Genomic DNA, 12,331 nt, shown 5'->3' on the forward strand with positions numbered 1-12,331 from the left:
TTATTTGTCATACTGTGGGGGGATACCGGGGCTGCTAATGGCGGGGGAGGCGCGGTGTGGATGTGGTTTCCTGTCTGTTAAGATGCACAGAAAGTGATTTTTAACATGTCAGAATGAAACATGTAAACAACATAGAGACTGAACTTTGTTTTTAGGCCCGGGGTTTAAAAGCGGTGTCTGCTTTTCTTTTTGTGGTCGTGAACGTCTCACCGTGATTTGGTCTCTGTGGCAGCCGCGTCTAATGAAGGCTCAGTGCGGGTGTTGACTTCATATATGTGCCTTTAGTGGGGTGTGTTTGAAACGTCTCAGGGCTCATGGTGTTTGTATTTATTGTTTATTTTGTGAGGTGTGATGTGAGAGGCCTGTTAGAAGAGATGCCAGGCCTCAGCTCCAGCTCTTTCAGCACCACCCCTGCTGGACAGCGCGCAGAGCGGCAGCACCGCTCACTGTCAGCACATAGACACCGATATATCCGGTTTATTAGGACATGGAATAGGGTTTAATATAAGTCATATGTGAGGAATTACAAGTAAGACCTTATTCAGTATTGCTTCTATAAAGACAAACAAACAAACAAAGGATGGATAAGTTTGTCCTTGTTCCTATTCAGGGTCCCATTTGTGTCCTTTTAATTCTTTCAGCTATACAGAAACTGGATAAACACAATAATAATAATAGTGAAAATGATAATAAGGGCTTCATATAATGATTATTGCCATTATTGATGCTGCTGAGTATTTTGTCAATATGCTTATTTGATTGATTGTTTGGATCAACATTAGGGAAAAAGTTTAAACATGTGCATGTTGTTTAGTCCAAACAACAACTTAACTATCACCCCACCAATGCTGATATTGATATTTGGGAGTTTCATAAATCTGATAGATATTACTGTTGCCACTGTACTGATATTTCTAACTGCCAGGGGCGAAAATATAGACAGTGCAGGCAGTGCGATTGCTCTGGGGTCTCTGGGGTGGAGGGGCCCATAGATAGAGCAGGCCCTTGCAAGTGGTTCAGATTGCCACCTTGGAAATATACCTGTGTTCAAAGATAAAAGACAAAAAATATATATATATTATTAATTGCCATTGCCATTTGCTATATATGTCCTCAAGTTTTTTCTTTTTTTTAAAAAAAACAATTAGTAGCTATTTAAAACAAAATTATATGCTCTTGCTACTTATGCTGTAAAATCTATATACTATACAAACTGTTCAAGATTAATTTCTTGCTTACTTTGATATTTTTGTCAGATATGTAATGATAATTGCTGGTTGATGTGCAATGTTAAGTCACTAGTTGTGTCAAGACAACACATGCAAGTTAGTGTACACTAAGGCCCGTCATAACTTTATTACACCACTGCTAACTTCAGTACCCTATCTTGAAAAATATCAATTTGATACCGTTTTTTTTTTTTATTTTTTTTTTTTACCTCAAACAAAATTGACATTAAGGGCATCAAATTTAAAATGTTCAATAAAAGATGAATATATCAAGGCTACAACAGGACATCAGCAACTTTTCTTTTCTTGGTTAGTTGCATAAAACAGGAGAATGACTGTTATAACAACAAATTCTCACTCCGACCTTGTCACATATTGGCGTGTTTGGTCATGGTCTTTCCACATCCACATACGACGTGCAAGGTACCCTGGGTGCGTTGGTTGCTGATGTTCTGGGACTCCGTGTCAAGTTCTGCCTGTTACATGCATTGTCTTCTTTCAAAATACACTTCCGTTTTCACAGGAAATTTAACGTTTATATACAGCCTCTTTCAAAATAAATGCACTACGTTGGTACAACACTGCGAATCGACGTTTTTTTTTTTTTTCTTCAACAAACACACATGGTTAGGTTTAGGGAAAAAAAAACGAGGTTTGGCTTTAGAATCTTACAGGACACAAACACTGCTCCCTTGTGTGAAAGTCAGCATTTGTTGGACCCGCCCACCCCACTGGGACATTCCCCGCATTAACTTTCGTCCTTGTCCCACTGTGTTTCCCCTGATTGAGACTGAGATATTTTACAGTTGAAAAATAAACTTGTTAGGGCTCTCTGCTGGACAGACTATGTAAAAATGTGTTTCTGAATTATCTTAAAGCTAGTTTGACATTTCTTTAGTGTCTTGTAGTGTTTACTTATTGGCTGACATATATACCACTATCTGCAATAACCATTCCTAGAGATTTGGAGCATTTACCACAAAGGCATGATCTCCCTTACCTACCAGCCTCGATTGTGGGACAGTTAAAAGACATCATTAGGAGGATCTACAGTAAGAGTTTGGGAGTTGGAGTAGGGCACAGAAGTTCTGAGATGTTATTTATCCAAATACATTCAGTTAATACCTTCAGACAACAACAAAAGAAAACAAACAGGAAATCTTCAGGAGGCTGGAACCAGATAATTTTATATCTGGTTTTATATCTAATTAATTTTATATATCATTTTTCTTTGAAGAATTACCCAAACAATAAAGCAATTGACAGAATTGTTGCTGATTAAGTTCTTGTCCATCTCGTAATTGATTTATGGCTTTTATAATCTTGATGATAATGATGATAATCCAAGGTGATAAAATTAAAATCATATTGAATGATATGTAACCATGGAAAGGGGTGGCAGAGCAAATATCAGACTGAAATAAATTTCATGTGCCGTCAAATAGGAGGCCTGTTTTTTACATCTCCCCCAGTGCAGGGTAATATGATGGGTCTGACAGTGTATGCCATCGTGCACATACCATCTCGTCATTATTTTAATTTCACAATTTTATAGTTTATTGTAGTTTATTTTGGAATAAACATATACCTTCTGTTGTAGATGCTCCCGACCATTTTACAAAAAAAGGAAAACGGACGGAAGATGGACATGTCCTTTTTCAAGGACATACACAATACACAATACACTAATCGATGTTAAAACAAGATGGCAGCCCTCTCTGCCAAGTCAGTCTGCAGCCCATACCGACACAAAGTGGACAAGGTCCAAAACCTGATCACATTTAATGGTTAAACTTGTTTATGTATATTGAATAATATTTGTAGTTTGATATGGCAACAAACTTGACCAAATTTAGTAACAGTAACAAGATGAGACGCTGTTAATTAGCGTACTCAATTTTAGACATTAGGACTTAATCATTATCTTTCCTGAGGACATTGGGACCTTATTATCGTCTCATTTGAGGGCGTTGGGACTTAATTATTGTCTCGTTTTATTACACACTCGTGCATATTAAAAATAAACCCATCGTCCCTGTATGAGGACATCATTTTTTTCTTAAAAAGTACTTCTTCTTAGGGCGTTGGTGGCTTAGTGGATAGAGCAGGCGCCCCATATACAAGACTGTTGCCGCATCGGCCCCGGGTTAGACTCCGGCCTGTGGCCCTTTGATGCATGTCACTCCCTCTCTCTCCCCCCTTCATGCTTAGCAGTCCTATCATTAAAGGCAAAAATGCCCAAAAAATATCTGGGGAAAAAAAAAGTACTTCCTCTTCAAGGACAACGCTTATTTTTTAATATTCATCAGATCGTTCTGACCCCAAACAGCTCAGAGAAATTAAAAATGTGTGCTAAAAAGAAGCCGAGGTCTCAGGGGGATATTTAGGAAATGGCACTGTTTTGAATTTCATGAGAGTTCTTCTTTCAAAACAGGCATATTTCCAAGACAGCAATCACTCATAAGGGTCCATTCTCCACCCAACACATTGTTAGAGGGCCTCAGTGCAACCACACTGCCTGCACTGTCTATATTTACACCCCTGCCCTCTAAAATCTCTTAAAACTTTGGAAGTATGTCTTGGAAGCACCAGTATACTCTCACATGAAAATGTAAACGATACAAGCCAAAGAAAAAATACTCACATATCCACATGTACTTTTACAGATTCATTTATTATTTCTGAGGACATGACTGCAGTTTACAGTTTGACGTATGAGCTTTAAAGCAACACAAGACAGCTAACAGATAGCCAAAGGGCACATCATTGTGCTTACTGCAGCTGCATTAATAAAGAATCTGCTAAATGATTCATGAGGCCGATAGGAAGAGTGATAAATATAGAACTGCCAAACACAAACAAACTGCATCAACAGATTTTTCCAGTTGGAGCAAAACTCAGGCGTCCTGCACGGGAACAATTTGTTCTACCGGGAACACGTGTCTTTTAGCACACAGGAGGATTGTTGTCGGTCTGATGCACAGACAGTGCAGAAACTCAGGATGAACACAACAACAGTCACCTAAAGTGATTTACAGTGAGTGAGCATGATGCAGGAAGGTGTTACAGACACGGGTTTACTATTATGAAGGAATGATTTAGTTACATTTTGTGTACAAGTCTCAATGAAAGAGTCAGTTGTGGAAAACAGTGCATTTTGATTCGATAATAAATGTCATGTATGGTTCATAGGCTCAGTTCTGAACCTTTTTATTTGTAGAATAGAGTTTATTCATAATTTACTCCACAGCTATTACAGAATTTTAGGATATAAACTAATTACGGGTTGTGTCTTAGTGTGGATAAAAGTGTAAATCAGTGTTTTACTGAAAGCGTACCTGATTTTTATTGCCAATAGGGATAACATCTGAGACAGTAATTGGGCTGAAAATTGTAGTCTGGCCAGCCTTCCAAGTTGGACTTTTACTGGAGCAGCTTTGCAAACATGTTGTAATTTCCTGTTGTCAGTAGGTGGTGCCATAACCAATTATTGGCATGTAGATACTCATATACTGGAGTTGCAAACCACCTCCTGTTTCATGGCAAAACACGGAGGTTTGACGCCTGGCCACGGTCACATGATTTGATGAAAACTTTTGATGTCAAAGGTCTTAATATGGTACAGACAAAATTTGAAGTCAATCTGATAAAATCTGTAGGAGGAGTTTGTTAAAGTACAATCCCTGGAAATGGCCAAAAACGCAGAAAAATTGCACATTCATTTCAAAATGGTGGACTTCCTGTAGGGTTTAGGCTATGGCTCCAAGAGACTTTTTTGTAAGTCTGGGTATGATATGCCCACTAGATTTCATTCATCTACATGAAATTTATAGGTGGGGGCATTAACTTTGAAAACTATTAAGGGGGCACTATCGAGACGATTTTCTATGTCCAATAAGGAGTCCCATATAAGATTGCAGTTTTTGCCAGTCCTCACACATATTCCAAGTTTTCGTGTATCCCAAGGAACCCAAAAATGCTTTAAATGGTAAATATAAAAATCATAATAATTAGGATTCCTTGCATTTCAATATGGCCTTCATGACCATTTAATGGCAATATCACCTTGCTTACAGTAAAGCAACATATTGAATCATAACCCCTGTATCAGATATGTATCATATTTCCATATCCTTAACAATACACGGCCCGAATTTGTTTATTGGGCAACAAGTTGTTGTGGAAACGTCTTTACTATGATATAAATAACATTACATCATTTATTATACTGCAGATTAGACAAACTACCTGTGGAAGCATGAACGGCAGCACCAAGAGCAGTGCATTCATGTTTATTCATAAAATAAAGTATATTACGTGTGTAGAATCTAAATTATGAATGAACCATTGAAAACACTCTTTTCAAATTAATGTTCTTCATAAACCAAATGCTTTTTTTCCCCTCCTCTTTTCTTATTTTCCACTGCAAGTCCATTATGGAACGCTGCACGGCCACACAGTTGTGCTTTTCATTATAGTCCTATAATGCTAAGGCACAGGTGAAACTAATGTCATTAACAATTTCTCAGAGCCATGATGTGTCCCTGCAAGCCATGCTATCAAGCCAGCATGCACAGCACCAAAGCCCCAGAGCTCACTCACCTAAATGTCATGCAGTCATTATTAATGTCATTATTAATGTCAGTGTCTGCTGTGAAAAAGGCCTCACTGGCAGAGCGATGCGGGGAGTTGTGTACCAGTAAGAATGATCAAGGTGTAAGTTCCTGCTCTATAAGGTACTGTCTCAGTTGTTTTTATTTTATCTGGTCTGCCCCTCAGTAAGGACCTTTCCAAAACTTGATCCTTCTCACTCCCACTTTGTCTCAGAGTGTCACTGCATTTGTAGCCCCCCTTACAGCTGAATGAAGTGCCCTCCATTAGTGCTGCACAATTAATCTAATCGCAATCGCACATTTTTATCAACCCGTGCAGCACTACCCTCCATCAAGATGTAGGTTGTAAACACAGCAGCAAGCTTTGGGACACACCTCCCTCTCTGTAGCAGAGAAAGGAGCTGTTATATTTGGTAACCATTAGGGTTGAGCCGAATACTTGGATTAAACAAATATCCAGTACAAATAATGTACTTTATATGAATACAAGTCCTAAAATGACATCCTAAAATATGTCAATATCTGTACTGGTGATGAAGGAAAATCCTCATTTGGATAACTGTTTTTAATCTCTTACTGTTTAGATCAAAAAATGACTTAAAGCTTAATTCTGAGATTGTTCTGTAAATACATTCATGTTACATAATAAATATAGCAACTACTGATTAATCCTTATCAATATCAGGCTCCCAATTAGGCCCCACCCTCTTCCAGTCCGAACACTGCCCAAAACGAGTACAGATAAGAAAAAGATACAGATACAGAAAAGTAAAATTATTCCCATTTTATGTTCTTTCTATGTATGTGTATCACTTTTATTTGATTCATGCTGCTGTTTACCAGAATTTGGTAGCATATATTTTTCTTTTGCCATTAAAATCAATAAATGAATCCATGTGAATAAATAAATAAACAAATAAATGAACAATACATAAAAGCTTAATTGGTGACATTTCTTGTCTTTTTGCAGTCTGACAGTTTGATAATGTGCTAAAAAAAGAGACAAGTGAGAACAATAACTTCTCCATATCCAAACACAGTGCATCAGTGCTTCTACAGGCCTTTCACACAGCAGACTGTTTTTACTTGTCATAGCGCTAAAAGCACAGGTGTTACTAACAACAGCTCTGTTGTGTTCCAGTGTTTGTGACAGTGAGCCAGTAGGAAAGATGCCAGAGACCTGAAATCAAAGCAGCTAAATAGAATTCATCATTAATTTCATTTCACTTAATAATATGAGAGGCAGAGCCCTGACACCAGTGTGCATGCTTGGATTTTTCCTCTGTACTATAAGGAGAAATTGAGCGAATTTTTGTATGACTAAAGTGTAATAGGGCCATCCCTTAAGAGGTGCAACAAAGTTAACAGAAATGTTGTGTTAAGCATACACACCCACTCTCCTGTGCAGAGGTGTAATCTGGCAAAATAAGTAAAAACACTGAGGGTTTTCCAGGGCGTGTAGGGCTTTCAAAATCTATTTTCAGTGTGAAAAAATGAGGCAGTTGAATTCCCGCTTCTTATTTTGAGACATGTTGGTGGTGTGAATAGTTATTTGATTTAGCTTTCAAACAATAAGAATAGCAAAAGAAAAACCCTGCGACAAGCTGCTGTATGCTGACTAATACTAGCTACTAAATACATTCATATGACTCATCAGGGCCTGTGTGCTGTGAGTTATACTGTATGACTCTGGATGTGTCACCCTTTGTTGGATTTACAGTCCACACATCTCAGCTTTATTCTAAAATCATCTGTTCGTGACATTTATTATATCACAATAATATCCATGAAATTTACAAGTTAAAGGGTAACTTTGTTTTTTTTCAATCTTGACGCTGTTTTCCCACGTTTGTGACTAATGGGAACAAACATTTTTAAACTGGTGCAGTATTGAGCGAGAGGGCTGTAGTAGGCATTAGTGAAACAGGCTGCAATGTAATCACTTAGGACAATTGTGCATCCTCAATATACGTCCACTTTAAGTGCTTGTTTTTGCCATGGACAGGCTCAGACTATTATTTTAAGTGTCAAACAACATTATGAAAAGAACCGTTACAGAGATAGACCTTTGTGTCAAATAGTAAGAACCTTTTTGTTTGACCTGAAACTGCCCCAAAATTGCCATTGCCAATCCCACCAGACTCCATTTAAGAGCATATTTTATTACGATAAAATTACTCTTTATTTAAATGGAGTCTGGTGGGTTTGGCGATGGCAATTTTGGGGGTGTTTTGGGTCAAACACAAAGGACCTCACTCTTAAACAAAATGGTCTATCTCTGTAGGCATTCTTTCCATTATGTTGTCAGACACTAAGAATAACAATCTGAGCCTGTCAAAAATTGACGATGCACAATTGCCCCAAGTGGTAACATTGCAGCCTGTTTCACTGCAGATGGCTGCAGTGGTCCCACTAAATACGGAACCAGTTTCTAAAACTGTTGTTGCCATTACCTACTTGGACACAAAAACATGAGAAAATGGGATCCAGGTTGAAAAATACAGAAGCTTCCCTTTAAAGTCTTCATTGCATGATGTCTTTTTTAAAGGCGGTTTTTCATTTTGATAATTGTTTTGTATGAGTGGTGTCTTGTCTTTGTTAAGTCGTGGATATGTCGTTGAAACAACTCTACTTGCAATTTCACTGAAATTTAACCTTTAGTCTTTCAGAGCAGGGTTTCTTCAAGTCCCTGAAAAGTTTTATTTTCAGTTTTATAACTATTAGGCCTTAAAAGTCATTAAATAGTCTTAAATTTTGAGTAATTGATACAAACATTTCTTCTGATCTAAAATCTAAAATGTGGCACCTCAGAGCGAAGGGATTCCTGGTTCGAGCAGAGTTTGCATGTTCTCCCTGTGTCAGCGTGGGTTTTCTCCAGGTACTCTGGCTTCCTCCCACAGTCCAAAGACATGCAGGTTAATTGGATGACTCTAAATTGTCCGTAGGTGTGAATGTGAGTGTGAATGGTTGTCTGTCTCTATGTGTCAGACCTGTGATAGTCTGATAACCTGACCAGGGTGTACCCCGCCTCTTGCCCAGTGTCAGCTGGGATAGGCTCCAGCCCTCCCTGCGACTCCCAACAGGATAAGCGGCTACAGAAAATCAGTGAATTTAATCTAATGTCATTTATCCATCTTTAAATTTAATTTTGTCAAAATGAGTTCAAGGTCCTCAAGGTTCACATTTTTAATATGTACAAATCTTTAAACCAACCACTGAACCTCAAACTGTTTTTTATTTTGTACTTGGACTGACCTGTTGGCAAAATGTAGATTAACCTAACTCATTTTAATAACCATATTCATACATCAAATCTACCTCTGCACCAGACTACATATACTATTTGCCTTTAGTGCTTGAGAAAGTCTTTAAAAGCACTAAGTTTAAGACAGAGTTTTGTGTATCTGTGCCTGTTGTCATGTCACCTGTTTTGTTTTACTCCTGTTGCCTGCCTGTGTCTCAGTTTGGCAACATGTAGTGACATTGCATTGCTGTTTTCTGCTTCACTAATAATGTACCAGCAGAGGGAGCTCATTGTTTACATATGGTTGATGTAATTTCATGGCTGTGAACTGTGACTCTTTGATCTGGAGGAGGAGATTTTTCCCTCCAGGATGTTTGCCATGATTTTTATTGAGGTTTTTAAACTGCTTGTGGTTAAATTCTGCCTTTGTTAATTGATTCAAGTGTAGGCTGAGTGTTGTTATGTGATGTCTGTATCTGTGTTTGCTGAAGTCAATCTCCTCAGTGAAGGTAGATTAACCAGTCTGTCTGTAAACATGACTCGACCTTCACTGTCGTCTCCTTGGAAACACGGCAGATGTGAGATGTTGCTTCAGTCCTCGAACCGTGTCGTTCTCTCTCTGTGTTATTATTACTCAGAACAAAAAAACCAAACACCTTTCTTACATTTTAAGAGGTACTTGTTGCCCTTCAGTCTGAAATGACTGTTGTAAGTTTAATGGAAGTGTCGGTTGATGTTGTGACTATTTTTTAAGTTTCTGGCTGGTACTGTTTTGTTGTTGAGCTCTGCAACACTTTGTGTTCTCAAGCCATAAAATCACATGTAGAACTAGTATTACTGTATTTTACTTGTGATGGTTGCCCTTCATGGCTGATGATTCAGTGGGATTTTTTTTTTGTTGGTTTTGTTTCTTGTTCTTTGGTGAATATATGACTTTTAAATTTATGTCAGTGGCCCCCTCTGGATTGGGAGAGAGTTACTGCCTCAAGTGAAGGAGTATATCGGGGTCTTGTTCATGAGTGAGGGTAGAATGGAGAGTGAGATGGATCTGCAGTTTGGTGTGGCGTCTACAGTGATGCAGGTGCTGCGCCGGACCGTCGTGGTGAAAAGGGGGCTGAGATGGAAGGCGAAGCTTTCGATTTACTGGTCCATCTACGTCCCAACCCTCACCTATGGTTATAAGCTCTGGGTAGTGACCAAAAGAGTGAGATCGCGGATTCAAGCGGCTGAAATGAGTTTCCTCCGTGGGGTGGCTGTGCTCAGCCTTAGAGATAGGGTGAGAAGCTCGGACATCTGGAGGGAGCTCGGAGTAGAGCCACTGCTTTTTCACGTCAAAAGGGGTCAGTTGTGGTGGTTGAGGCAACTGATCAGGGCGCCTCCTGTTTGAGGTGTTCCATGCTCGTCCCACTGGTAGGAGGCCCCAGGGCAGACCCAGAACACGCTGGAGGGATTATATATCTCATGCAAACACCTTGGGGTCCCCCAGGAGGAGCTGGAAAGCGATGCTGGGGAGGGGGATGTCTGGGGTGCTTTGCTTGGCCTGCTGCCCCCACAACCCTCAGACAAGCGAATAAAAATAGATGGATGGATGGATGCATCAAGCCAAAACATCTTTTTTAAAAAATAGTTTTTCAACATTTTGGTAAATGTAATTCTTTACTTTGTTTCCATGAGTTTAGCTTTACATAAAGACTGGGAACACGAGGAAACAGCTAGCCTGGATTAACAAAATCAGTCTATAATAAACACAAAGTAATGCACATTAATGGTTGTAGTGATGTCCTGATCACTAAAGTGTACATGAAAGTTGGAAAAATGTGTCTCACACACTCCGACTCCATGTACATTTCTCTTTTATTTAGATGACCAGTTTGTAATCCAAAAAAAAAAAAAAGAGAAATGCATATCGAGCCAGAGTGTGAAACACTTTTTCCTGCTTTCAAACAAAGTCAGCCTACATACATCTCAAAACAGCACGTTTTATCATGAGATATGTAATCCCTCCAGCATGTTCTGGGTCTGTCCCGGGGCCTCCTACCAGTGGGAGGTGCCTGAAACATCTCCAGCTGGAGGCACCCAGGAGGATCCTGATCAGATGCCCGAACCACCTCAACTGACCCCTTTCGACACCCAACAGCAGCGGCTCTACTCCGAGCTCCGCTCAGATGTCCGAGCCCCTTACCCTATCTCTAAGGCTGAGTCCAGCCACCCCACAGAGGAAACTCACTTCAGCTGCTTGTATCTGCGACCTCATTCTTTTGGTCATTACCCAGAGCTCATGACCATAGGTGAGGGTTGGGACGTAGATGGACCAGTAAATCACAACTGAATGTAGCCTTTTAATTAGCAAGCAGACATAAAAACAGTATCAATCCTCACATCTAATACCCTTTTTTCATTGTTACTCTTGGACACGTCGAGGAAAGCCAAGCCGCACCAAAGATGGACCTTATCTAGGGTAGGTCTAAAAGCCGGGCCGCATGCCCTTCAGTGAGTAGCAGTGACAACAGGCTCTTACTGTACCTCTGCAAATAGCTCACCTCCAACTTCTTTTACCTGCCCTGCTGTGGAAAAACACATGCAGCAAAGATAACAGGGGACGTCATCACTCAAGACAAGCCATCATCAGTTGAAGACACATCTTCAGGAAGGTGGCCCTGTTGTAATGGAAGTGCAAATCCCTGCTGTGCTGGGCTGACGGCGCAAACCAAGCCAAGCCAAGCCAGATCATAACTGTTGAAAAGGGATATCAGTCTGAACTATTACTTTAAAAAAACCTCAGGCATTAGAATTTAAAAAACATCAAAGATAATACAGTGAAGCTAAAAGACTTTCTATTGTGGTCCCAGTGAGGGATGAATATCAATTATCCAGCTTCAGGACTTGAATATATATTAATTAATTCATGAAATCCTTCATATATTCCTTTAACTGTAAGCCTCTTTCAATTAGGGAATATATCGCTGCACTGCACCCAAAATCAGACATACAAGTTTTGACAGGAAGAAAAAAAAATCCAACATAAAGAGCTTTAAAAATTAGACGGCAGCAGCTGTCTTTTGTAGTCAGAATCATAAGAGATTTACTGAGCTGGATCTTCTTAGGATGTTTTAAATAATGACCAAGATGTTTCTCATATCTGTGAGATGAAGATTATTTAGACCTGAACATGCTCCTCCTAAACTGATAACTCAGAGATCAAAGACTAGAGTTTGTTAAACCATCAAAAATACTTTCTGAAGCTA

General features: G+C 39.3%; 1 protein-coding gene across 2 annotated transcripts in view; it reads left to right on the forward strand.

Moving 5' to 3' along the window:
* Positions 1–12,331, forward strand: part of LOC125887739 (AP-3 complex subunit beta-2) — a 71,177-nt gene that overhangs the window by 253 nt on the left and 58,593 nt on the right. The window lies entirely within an intron of this gene.

Source organism: Epinephelus fuscoguttatus, linkage group LG4 (genome assembly GCF_011397635.1).
Source record: "Epinephelus fuscoguttatus linkage group LG4, E.fuscoguttatus.final_Chr_v1".
In the NCBI taxonomy this organism is placed as follows: Eukaryota; Metazoa; Chordata; class Actinopteri; order Perciformes; family Serranidae; genus Epinephelus; species Epinephelus fuscoguttatus.